Raw genomic sequence first — 12,034 nt, forward strand, 5'->3', positions numbered from 1 at the left:
AATTTGGAACTCTGCTCAAAAAGTTATAAAACTGTGCATACCCTTTGATGCCACAGTGTTTCTACTTCAACAATGATACTATATGAGGATGTATTCTAATGGAAGTGGATATCTTCAACATAGAGAATAGCTAATCCTATTCCAATCGATCAATGACAGACAGAATTAGCTATACCCAGAAAAGGAACACTGGGAAATGAGTGTAAACTGTTAGCATTTTTTTGTTTTTCTTCCCAGGTTATTTTTTACCTTCCTAATCCAATTCTTCCTTTGCAACAACAACAACAACAACAACAACAACAAAATTTGGTTCTGCACATATATATTGTACCTAGGATATACTATAACATATTTAATATGTATGGGAATGCCTGCCATCTAGGGAAGGGGGTGGAGGGAAGTAGGGGGAAATTCAGAACAGAAGGGAGTACAAGGGATAATGTTGTAAAAAATGTTATAATTATAAAATTAATTTTAAAAGAATGTGAGAAAAAAAGAAGTAATGAAAGGATAAAGAGAGAACTTATATTTGAGTATGTATGCATAAATACATAGTGCAGGTCATGACTTACAGCTGAATGGGAATTATGTCCATCAGTCTCCATCTAACTTGGAAAGTTCAGGCAGAAGGATAATACGGTGAATCTAGCTTTGAATCGATGGAGAGAATGGCTGAATCATATTTCAAAAATAATTTAATACTTTCAGTAAGCTCAACCTCCTTCCCTAAAAAAAAAATACAACTCTTTACCACCAGTACTCTCCAAGGGATATTTTGTGTTTATGAATTCTATGACACCATGATCTCCAAAAAATCAAAATCTGGGCAAATTAAAAGGAAACAGACCAATATATGTTATATATACAAAGACTGTGCATGTTACAAATGATGGCACAATCAAGAAGTACCATTGAAAACATCATTAAAGAAATAAACGATTGGCAGAGGAAATGGTTGGACTAGATTTTCCAGTGCACTGCAGGATTTCTTCTCCTTCTTTCAACAATCTAAAGGGTTCTCTCCATGTTGTTTTTTTGAGTGAAGAAGAGGAAATAATATATATTCTTGTGTGGGGAAATATGTGATTATGCTAACAGCATAATAAGCACTGTTGTGACTGCTTTGTCTTTCCATCCAGACTACTGTGTGGCCATCAATGAATAGAACCTAAGTTTCTTCTATTCCTGTTGTATCTATTACTTCCTATTCTTAGGTCCTTATGATTATGGTGATGGAATGGCTTAGATTACAACCTTGTAAGCCTCAAATAGTTGGAAAAGTCACCAGATGTTTAGCAACTAGAGAATATAGATGGGTTTACCAGCAATCAGAGCATCTGAGATTGATGAAGAGACAGCCTTTCAGAGTGTCCTACATCACCACAGTAAATTGTAGGACACCATGTCCTACAAGCAGCATAATAACTTGTCTATCAGTTTTGCTAGAACCAGAAGTGAACCTGGTAGGAGGAATGCTTTGAAACAATCACTAATTTTGAACCCACTTTCCCCAGAATGGGTGTCTTTGTGGTGGGTTGGGAGGAAGTGTTCATTGAAGGGAGGATATTTTTGTATTTCTCTCCTAACTACACTTTCTCAACAAATGCTCTGGGTTCCAGTGTAATACTTGGAGTTTTCATTTTTTTATCCAATACTCTTTCTACATAGTCAACTTTTTTTTTTTTTTTTTTTTTTTTTTTTTGCCAATCAAACCTGTCCCTGGGAGCATTTTTTGTGCAACGCTGTATGCATAGCTGGGAATATTCTACAGTGTGATTATCCACCTTATGTCTTTGCATTGTCCTCTGGGTGATCTCAAATTGAGATTTTTTTTCATCAAATATGTTATTATATATTTTGTGGCTACATAGCTTTTATGGGAAAAATCTTTCAATGGGACTTCTATTAGAGTTGGGTAAACTACATTTCTTAAAAGTCAAGCTATTCTTCAAATATGTTTATATGAATGAATAACACAAGAATCTTCTTGGTTCTTTGTGCTACAATAAAAATAACCAATCAGCAAATAGTAACTTCATGAATTGTAATAAGGTTTAGCTTAAGCCTTCAGTCTACCTGGAACAAAACAATGAATGAAATGTGCTATGAGAAAAAGGGTCCCCAGGTGTTTTGTAAGATTAAAAGATTTTTATCCAGATTCTGCCAATTCTTGAATGTTCCAGGAATAAATAAGTAATCAATTTGGGGAAGGGCTAGAAAAAGAAGGCAGGAAACATGTCCATTCAAATGATGTTTCATCTTCCCCAGAATTGGTCAATTACTTTGGTGGGGAGAAAAGATAAAAGCAATCTTCATTACTTGGATAGAAGTGAATTAGATTGGCTCTTTCAAAGATGTGTAGATCATTGTGACTTTTAAAGCCCCAGGAATGTAGCATGCTTGAATAATTACATCAGCAGCTATGTGCTTAAACTCCAAGTACCATGAGCCATGTTCCAATCTTATGCCTGTTAAAGAGGAATGCCACATACACAGAGTTCTATACAAGCACCATGCAGGCATTCAGTTGGCCTCCACTGTTACTTGTACACAGCAGCTATGCAGGAAATCATTCAGTTGCTCCCTGATAAAGTCAGTTAACCATCAGCAAGTTTCTTTCTCTGTCACTTGCTAGCTCCTATTCATTCCTCTTGTTGTGTAGTGACCCTCTAATTAGGTTGGCAGAATTATCATGGGGAGCATGAGTTACCAATACTGAAGTTCAACAAACATAGTAACCATAGGGACCAAGCCAGGAAGGGCTTAGAAGGCAACGATGTTTGCATGACCTTTGCCAACTTTGCCTAATTTGATTTCTATCAAATAACTGTCAATACCCAATGATCTCCAGTCACTGAAACCAAATGACCAATGGATACTCAAAGAAGCCAAATGGCCAGTGGTTACCCAAAGCTACTGGTGATGCTATCCATATCTATTTAGGGAAAAGCCTCTAAAGCCATCAATGTTGTTTCTATAGCCTAATCTGAAGAAAAAGAAGTGAATGGCCAAGACAGGACAAGTCCCTGAGAACAGAATTCCCTTTCTTTACTCAGTACGACCTTCTTAACCCTCTTAAACTTGTAAATATATCTTTTAGAACTATGCATAAAGAGTTTATGTCTAAACAAGGGATAGAGGGGATTACAGAAAGTAAGATATTACTCCACATCAGTTGATAGTATTTCTTGTAAACTGAAGGTAATATGAAAGCGTCTTTGAACCAGAAAGATCTAGCTTCAGATAGTTAGTAGCTCTATGACCCTGGACAAAATGCTTTAATTTAACTTTCCTGTACCTTAATGTCATTATCTGTGAAAAGGAGGTAATCATAGCAACTACTTCATAGGGTTATTAGAAAGATAAAAACCAAATTATATATATATATATATATATATATATATATATATATATATATATATATATATATATATATATAGATAGATAGATAGATAGATAGATAGATATATAGATATATATATAGATATATAGATATATATAGATATATATAATGAACCATTCTCATTTTCTTTGTTATCCAACTCTAGATCAAGTTATGGTCACATTATGGTCACAAATCTCTCCTCTACTAAAATATACCATAAGAACTGGACCAATGATTTCACTGATATAGGAAACTTCTAAATAAGGAAACTCCCTCTTCTGATGTAAATCAGCATATTATATGAACTTAGTTTGTGAAATCCAGTAGCATCAAACTGAAATAGAAAGAGGGGCCTCTGATATTCTGTTGTTTATATATCAACTTACTTTTAAAATATAATATTATCTATGTTTTATTTGATTTTATTTGTGGTAATTATTTCTCAATTACATTTTAATATGGTTCAATCTGTGCTTTTAGAAGTGCTGTGGGCCACATGAGGTTCACATGATTGACACTTCTGATTTAGAGACAGGAAAGGTAAATAGCAGGGACACAGTCAGTATATGTCAAAGGCTAAAATCCAGGTCTTCTTGACTCCAGATGTCATGATGTCTTTTACTTCTATTCAAAACCCTAAATAATGATAATAAATTCCTTCTATGTCTCAATGTAGGTGTGATTTCTTCGATGTTATCCCTACTTCAGAGTAATTTACTAACAAGGACAAAAAACAAACAAACAAACAAAAAAAAAAAAACGATTACCTTGTGATTGATATTCCTAAAAAAAAAAAAAAAATAAGCACATACACAGATATTCTTGAATAATTCAAGTCCAGGTAAATGACATTCTATGATACCTGTTTATAAACCCCTACAGATGTGAAGATAAGCCTTTTTAAGTGATCTTTGAGATTACTTTAAGAATTGATATGCTTATATCAATAGATAAAGAAAAAGTTTTTGACATTCCTACTTTAAATATTAAGAAGCATAAAAATCAATGAAATCTTTTTTAAAATGCTAAATGCAATCTAAAGCCAAGAGCAAATATTTTTTGTAATGATATAAACATGAAGTTTTCCCAATAAGATCAAATGTGAAGGGTATTTATTACCATCACTATTATACTATATTGTACTATAAATACTAACTAGAATAATTGAACAAGGAACATAAATTGAAAGAATAAAAATTGTCAATGATGAAACAGAACTATCAATTCTGCAGATGATATGATGATATATTTTAAAAACCTAGAAAATCACTTTCAAAATTTGTTTCAACAACTAACAAATTCAGCAAAGTTGCAGAATATAAATTAAATGTACATAACTCATCAATATTTCTATATATTAGCAACAAAACCCAGGATAAAGGGATAAAAAGTAAAATTCCATTTAAATAACTGCAGACAATATAAAACACTTGGGAATCTAACTGTCAAGATGAACAGGGATTATATGAACACAATTATGCAATATTTTTCACACAAAGATATAAAACATTGGGAAAATATTAATTTTTCATGGGTTATGCCAACATAAAATAATTACAATTCTAAATTAATTTATTCAGTCCCACATCATTTAAACTACCAAAGTATTTTATAGAGCTCAATAAAGTAGTAACAAAATTCATCTGGAAGAATGAAGATCAAGAATAACAAGGGAATCAACGATAAAAAAAAAAGATATTAAGAAAAGCAGCTTCACAGTTCCATATTTCAAGCTATATTACAAAGCAGTAATCATCAAAATAATATGACATTGGCAAAGAAATAGAGTGATGGAACAGTGGAATAAATTAGATAAAAACATACATTAGTAAATTACCAGAATAAAGTAGTGTCTGATAAACCCAAAGATCCAAGCTTTTGTTTAAGAATTCAACATTTGACAAAAATTGCTGGGTGTGGCAGAAACTAGGTATAGAGCACTATTTCATACCCTATACCAAGATAGGATCAAACTGAATAAATGATTTAGATATTAAGTGTGACACCATGGGTAAATTAAAGGAACATAGGGGAATATATTTTTAGAACTATGCATAAAGAGTTTATGTCTAAACAAGGGATAGAGGGGCTTACAGAAAGTAAAATAGACAATTTTTATTAAATAAAATTTAAAAACTTTTGTACAAAACCAATGTGGCTTAAATTAGAAGGAAAATAGGAAAGTGGAGAATTTTTTTGGTAACAAGTTTCTGGTAAAGGCCTAATGTTTCAAAAACATAAGAGAATTGAGTCAAATTTATTTAAATAAGAGCCATTCTTCAGTTGACAAATGGTCAAAGATATGAACAGCCAGATTTCAGAAGAGGAAATCAAAGCTATCAACAGTCACATAAAATGCTCTAAATCAATATTTAGGACAAGGACAAAGTCATTCAGAAGTATTTATAGTAACTTTCCTAGCTTTTATTTGAATCCTATATTATTGAAGGAATTTTTTTAATGATTCAAAAGAGACAAGATGGAAAAGGCAAATGGAGATCCAAAATGAAGGTCCCTGGAACCACTACTATAGAATTGACCAGACAACAAGAGAAAAAAAAAATTATTACACAAAAATACACAAGCAGGGAGCTCTAATCAAGATAACCAGAGGATGAATTTAACCTCCAATATACAATTGCAGTAAGATTGTTTTCTGTACAGCTAGTGTTTAGATTGAGCATCTGCAAAATGATGCTAATATATGTTAATAAAATGTTTGATGGATAGACTACAACAAAGTCAGGATAACTCTGATGTTTGAATAGACTGAGTGAAGAGTGATATGTTACATGTGTGAAGACAATGGGTGATAATTGGAGATCTAGACTAAGGGAACTTCAACTTGGACCACATGAAAACCTCAACAAACTTTAGTTTTCTCATACCTTTTAAACAAAGCTAGATCAAGTATTTAATATAAAATCTTTCATTCACAAAATATTTAGCTTAATCCATATTTATTCTCCATTACCTCTTAGGTAAATACATTGGATGATATGGTTCAGAGACACAGAGTTGATGTTCTCAGACCAATATGAGACCGGTATTTAATTGAATTGCCTACTGATGATATGGTCCCATTAAGTCTATGTTTAAGTTTGTTTACTGGAAAAGGTCTTAGTTAAATCATCTGATCATAATCTTTTGTGAACCTATTAAATAAAGCATTTAATTCTCTGAAAACCAGACTATAAGTGAGATGTTTTTTATTTTACAAAAAACTCTAATGAAGAAATGTGACTACATATTAAAGTTCTTAATCATGAAAATTTAAAATGATTCATTACATGTTATACACAAACAAAAATAAAATTAATGATCAAATATATTTTTCTATCTATTGTTGTTCTGGGCTAATTAATCTAGTACAATTCCAGAAATCTTGAAAGTGCCTTATCTAACTGCTGAAATCCTCATAAAGTAGGATGGATAGTTGAGAAATTAAATAACTTCTTAGTTCCACACAGAGAAACATTTTGATGCATATTTCCTTTAAATTTATTACAAGAACATCAGATTCAGGCAAAAACTTATAGAGTCTTAACTCTGCTTTTTTTGTGTCGTTGGGCAAATTCCTAATCTGGGTCTTCATTCTTTCATCTATAAAATTAATAGGTCTGAATGGATGATTTGAAAGCTTCTTTTTAGCTCTTGTGATACTATCAGAATGTGACCAAGATAGGTAATTCTACAGGAAAATATTGTAATCATGTCTCTAAAGTGAATAAATTACTTCCTTTGTAATTTTTTTTGGTGAGGCAATTTGGATTAAGTGATTTACCCAGGGTCACACAGCAAGGACATATTAAGTGTCTAAGGCTGGATTTGAAATCAGGTCCTGTTAGCATATATTTAAGACTGTCAGTAAGCATAATATGTAATGGAAATAAACTGGAACCTTTCCCAGTAAGATCAGGAGTGAAACAAGGTTGTTCACTATCACCATTACTATTCAAAATTGTATTAGAAATGCTAGCCTTGGCAATAAGAGTCGAGAAAGAGATTAAAGGAATAAGAGTAGGTAACGAGGAAATCAAATTGTCACTCTTTGCAGATGATATGATGGTATACTTAGAAAACCCAAGAGATTCTAATAAAAAGTTATTAGAAATAATTCACAACTTTAGCAAAGTTGCTAGATGCAAAATAAATCCACATAAATCCTCAGCATTTTTATATATCACCAATAAATTGCAACAGCAAGAGATACAAAGAGAAATTCCATTCCAAACAAATGTCGAGAGCATAAAATATTTGGGAATCCAGCTACCAAAGTCAGGAATTATATGAGAAAAATTACAAGGCACTTGTCACAAAAATAAAGTCAGATTTAAATAATTGGAAAGACATCCAGTGCTCGTGGATAGGATGAGCAAATATAATAAAGATGACAATACTCCCCAAACTAATCTATTTATTTAGTGCTATAGCAATCAGACTCCCAAGAAACTATTTTTAGTGACCTAGAAAAAAATAACAAAGTTTATATGGAAGACTAAAAAGTTGAGAATTTCAAGGGAATTAATGAAAAAAAAGTCTCAGATGAAGGTGGTCTAGGTATACCTGATCTAAAGCTATATTATATAGCAGCAGTCACCAAAACCATTTGGTATTGGCTAAGAAATAGACCGGTAGATCAGTGGAACAGATTAGATACAAAGGACAAAAAAGGGTACATCTATAGCAATCTAATCTTTGACAAACCCAAAGATACCAACATTAGGGATAAAAATTCATTATTTGAAAAAAACTGTTGGGAAAACTGGAAATTAGTACGGCAGAAATTAGATCTGGATCCACACTTAACACCATATACCAAGATAAGATCAAAATGAGTCCATGATTTAGGCATAAAGAATGAGATCATAGATAGATTAGAGGAACAGAGGATAGTTTACCTCTCAGACCTGTGGAGGAGGAAGGAATTTATGACCAGAGGAGAACTAGAGATCATTATTGATCACAAAATAGAAGATTTTGATTACATCAAACTAAAAAGTTTCTGTACAAACAATACTAATGCAAATAAGATTAGAAGGGAAGTAACAAATTGGGAAAATATTTTTATAGTTAAAGGTTCTGATAAAGGTCTCATTTCCAAAATATATAGAGAATTGATCCTAATTTATAGAAAATCAAACCATTCTCCAATTGATAAATGGTCAAAGGATATGAACAGACAATTCTGAGATAATGAAATTGAAACTATATCCACTCATATGAAAGAGTGTTCCAAATCACTACTGATCAGAGAAATGCAAATTAAGACAACTCTGAGATATCACTATACACCTGTCAGATTGGCTAAGATGACAGGAACAAATAATGATGAATGTTGGAGGAGCTGTGGGAAAACTGAGACACTAATACATTGTTGGTGGAGTTGTGAAAGAATCCGACCATTCTGGAGAGCAATTTGGAACTATGCCCAAAAAGTTATCAAACTGTGCATACCCTTTGATCCAGCAGTGCTACTACTGGGCTTAAATCTCAAAGAAATACTAAAGAGGGGAAAGGGACCTGTGTGTGCCAAAATGTTTGTGGCAGCTCTTTTTGTAGTGGCTAGAAACTGGAAGATGAATGGATGTCCATCAATTGGAGAATGGTTGGGTAAATTATGGTATATGAATGTTATGGAATATTATTTTTCTGTAAGAAATGATCAGCAAGATTAATTCAAAAAGGCTTGGAGAGACTTGCATGAACTGATGCCGAGTGAAATGAGCAGAACCAGAAGATCACTATATACTTAAACAACAATACTGTATGAAGATGTATTCTGATGGAAGTGGATATCTTCAACATAAAGAAGATCCAACTCACTTCTAGCTGATCAATGATGGACAGAAACAACTACACCCAGAAAAGAAACACTGGGAATTGAATGTAAAATATTAGCACTACCGCATATCTACCCAGGTTTACTTATACCTTCGGAATCCAATACTTAACGTGCAACAAGAAAATTGGATTTACACACATATATTGTATCTAGGTTATACTGTAACACATGTAAAAATATGGGAGCCTGTCATGTAGGGGAAGGAGTAGAGGGAGGGAGGGGAAAATTTGGAAAAATGAATACAAGGGATAATGTTATAAAAAAAATTACTCATGCATGTATACTGTCAAAAAATTATAATTATAAAATTAATTTTAAAAAAAGAGAAAAAAAAAAAGAAATCAGGTCCTGTAAACTCTAGGGCAGGTGCAATATATACACCAATACACACACACACACACACACACATTGATACTATATGTAATTAAGAAGCATGTGTGTGTGAACTCGTCTGGCAATATGTGGAAGTGGTTTTTATACTGGGAGTTCCTATATTGAATGTTTCAAGACTTTTGAAATCAATGGCATATGAAATCACATATATATGTACATATTTGGCCACAATCTGTGATTCAATCCATGTAGGAAACTTCGATGTAGAAATTTTCCATTTAATACAAACTTGTAATAAAAACTTATCCATCATTTATAATTTGAGATAGGTGCCTAAATCATTGAGAAATAAAATAATTTATTCACAATCATCATAGCTACTATGCATCAGAGTCAAGACAAATCTCTTTTTCATTGTAAGAAAAGCCTCTTTCCTGCTGATGCAGTGCTGGTGGTAGAGAAAAGGTGTGAGAATTGGGGTGGGGAATCCTCTTTTTTCCACTTAGGTCCAATGCAAAAGAATTCACAAACTTGAAACGTCTAAGTGGCAGAAAATAAAAGTTTATTGTTCACCAAGAAGAAGCTCTCTTAGCAGACAAAATTCCTAATGAGGAATTTGGCAGAAGTGTATTAACACACCTCTGGTTATATAGGAAAATATTGGCCTGGGGCTGGAAGTTATCTGATCTAATCAGTAAAGGGCCATCAGACAGAGATCTCTAACTGAATAAAATCACTTTAACTGGGAGTTTGAAGACTTTTCCCAACCCCCGGAAGGGAATCCAGGCCACCCCTAAAAGACCTCAGTTTCGACAGAGGGTGATTTGACCAAGATCTCTGATTGAATGAAGCCACTTAACTTGGGAAGGGCTTATCTGGGAAAGATATGCTTTTCCCAAGGGAGAGCTTGAGACCTCAATCACCCTTCTTTTATAGATTAAAGGGAACACAATTTCAGGATTCACCCCCATTACTACTATGCTATTATGCCTTTACAAAATAGCAATAAACAATAGTGCTATTGGTAGTATTTGTGCAACTGGAAGTTAAATATCATCATTCTCTATCATTATAGCTGTCATACAGTTGATACAAAATAGTTGTTTATTGAATTAGAACTAAATATTTAATAATTATCATTTTTAACATTTTGTTCTGATTGACCAGTACAAATAAATTGCAACTCATTGCCAAAGTTAAGGCAAATCAACAAGCTTTTATAAAATGCTTATTGTATACCAGGCTCTAAGAAAAGTCTTTAAATTGCAAAGAAATGCAGGAGGGAGAGAAGAAGAAAAAGAAGGAGAATGGGAGGGAAGAAGAGAGGGAGGAAGAAAGAGAGAGAGACAGAGACAGAGAGAGACACAGAGAGACAGAAAGAGACAGAGACACAGAGAGGGAGAAGGAAGAGGAAAAAAGGAAGAGGAGGAAGAGGTAAAAAGGAGAAGGAGGAGGAGGAGAAAGAAGAAATAAGGAAGAAGAAAGAGGTAGGAAGAAAGAAGGAAGGAAGAAAGAAGAGGAAGAAGAGGAGGAAGGAGGAACATGTCTCTATAAGTTGCAGCCAAGGCCCATCAATTCCACCTTTACAACATTCCTCATAAGCCCCTTTCTCTCCTCTAACATCACTATCCTAGTGCAGAACCTCCTCATTTCACACATCTGAATTATTGCTGCCTCTTCTCTCCTCTCTAATCCAGCCTCCTTTCATCCATTTAAGTGATTTTCTTAAAACACAGCCCTGATCATGTTACATAATACTCTCCCAGTAATTTTCTATTGCCTCCAGGAACAAATACAAAATGTTCCCATGAGCATTCAAAGACCTTTATGACCTAGTATCCTTCTACTTTGCCAGTCTTTTTTCACCATACTCTTCAATCTTTATTCTTTAATTCAGCAATACTGGTCTCCTAGCTGTCGACAAACAAGACCCCATCTCACATCTCTCAGGTTCTTCCTCATACCTGGAATGCTCTACCTCTTAATGACCTCCATCATTTCAGTTAAATCTCAACTAAAATTCTCCTTTTTACAGGATACCTTTTCCAACCCTCTTAACCATTACATTTTTATTCTGCATGCAGCTTGCTTTGTATATATTTGTTGTTTCCTCTATTAGATTGTAAGCTCCTTCAAGGCAAGGAATATCATTTGTCCCCTTTTAAAAATGCTTGGCATTGAAGTAGGTGCTTAATAAATGTTTACTGAATTGGATCAAAGAAGAAAAGGTACATGAAAAAAAATTATCTAAGACATAGAAGTTATAGCAGTTACAATTACGTAGGCAAAATAAATGAGTAATGCTTAAACAGATTATCAAAAGAAAGCAAATTTCAGTGAGATGTAACCTGTTCCTCACCACCATCTACCTATCATATGCAACCTTATCTTGACACCATTATTCTAAGCTATCAATTTGGAAATTATGTCATTAGAAAAGAAAAAAAATGACTCCCTTTAACATCTAGGTA

This window comes from Sminthopsis crassicaudata, chromosome 1, assembly GCF_048593235.1.
Source record: "Sminthopsis crassicaudata isolate SCR6 chromosome 1, ASM4859323v1, whole genome shotgun sequence".
NCBI lineage: Eukaryota > Metazoa > Chordata > Mammalia > Dasyuromorphia > Dasyuridae > Sminthopsis > Sminthopsis crassicaudata.